This window comes from Sycon ciliatum, chromosome 2 (assembly GCF_964019385.1).
Source record: "Sycon ciliatum chromosome 2, ocSycCili1.1, whole genome shotgun sequence".
NCBI lineage: Eukaryota > Metazoa > Porifera > Calcarea > Leucosolenida > Sycettidae > Sycon > Sycon ciliatum.
The window spans coordinates 41,993,038-41,994,288 of NC_088644.1; the positions used below are offsets into that span (position 1 = coordinate 41,993,038).

General features: G+C 45.8%; 1 non-coding gene across 1 annotated transcript; it reads left to right on the top strand.

Moving 5' to 3' along the window:
- The first annotated feature begins 524 nt into the window (after positions 1 to 524).
- Positions 525 to 597, top strand: Trnaf-gaa (transfer RNA phenylalanine (anticodon GAA)). Its single transcript has one exon. It is a non-coding gene; the product is annotated as a tRNA-Phe (tRNA).
- Positions 598 to 1,251: the final 654 nt, after the last annotated feature.

Here is a 1,251-nt window from a genome sequence, read left to right on the forward strand (position 1 = left end):
AAGTAACAATAATAATAACTGTTTTCTGATGATCGTTTAGTGCGTGAAACTCGGACTAAAAACACTTTCTCTGTCCTCCTATTGTTTGAACCAGCTCTACCACTCGGTATTGAGCACTCTCTTGGACAGCCTGGAACCTCTCTGTTTTAATAATAATAATAACTTGTCTTTGGAGAGAAAATCCCTCACTAAAGAAGATAGAGAGGACCCCGCATAGCATCATAACGCCAGCAGTCATTGTCTAAGTGATCATGGTTGGAGTAAGGGCAGAGCAGCGTTCTAGACCTGCTCCGTGGCATCTAAAGAAAATGGAGCGGACTCTGCACAGCTTACAGCTTCTTGCCTGAGAAAAAAAGCTAGTCATACAACGTTCACCCATGAGTTGTGGAGTATGACTGGAGTTCAGAAACAAAGCAGCAATCTATATCTCCGTGTTACATTGATTCAGCTCCAGGAACAGGTTTCGGACGACTCCCTGGTTGAGTCACAGCTGTGACTGTCCCAACGGTATGCTGTAATCAATAGCCGAAATAGCTCAGTTGGGAGAGCGTTAGACTGAAGATCTAAAGGTCCCTGGTTCAATCCCGGGTTTCGGCATTTCTTTTTCTTTTTCTACACCTGTCTGCAATGGGCACTGTCACGAGTAACCACAAATCTCCTCGAGTAGTAAGGATGATATCAAGATACCGTACATATCATTAAAAGTTTTCTATTTCACGGAGAAGGCGGAGACCCCGAACGTGCTGATGAAATTTGCGTGATTGTCTTTGGAGACGGGCGTTCCGTAGGTAAAGGTGTTATGTTGACCTGGCCGAGTGTGTGTCTCAGAAAAAGGTTGAGCCAGTATACCGTGGGCAGCTCTATCGTCAGGTAATGTCTAGAAGGTACCGAGTGTGAGAACTCTGAAACTTCAGTGATGCCTTGTTATTGCGGCAACCTCCAACCTGCACACAAAAACAGCCCTCGGTGGGTGGGTGTTCTGAAGGCAAAGACGGTTGATGTGAAGCGAGTAAGTTTGCAAAGTCCAAATATTGAATGTCTTTGAAGTCTGTGTGTAAGCGTTGAGTCCACAGCTTTGCTGATGCCAAATGGATTGGGTTAGTGAACAGAGAGGAAGGGGTAGAAAGGCAGCTCTCTCTCTCTCTCTCTCTCTCTCTCTCTCTCTCTCTCTCTCTCTCTCTCTCTCTCTCTCTCTCTCTCTCTCTCTCTCTCTCTCTCTCTCTCTCTCTCTCTCTCTCTCTCTCTCTCTCT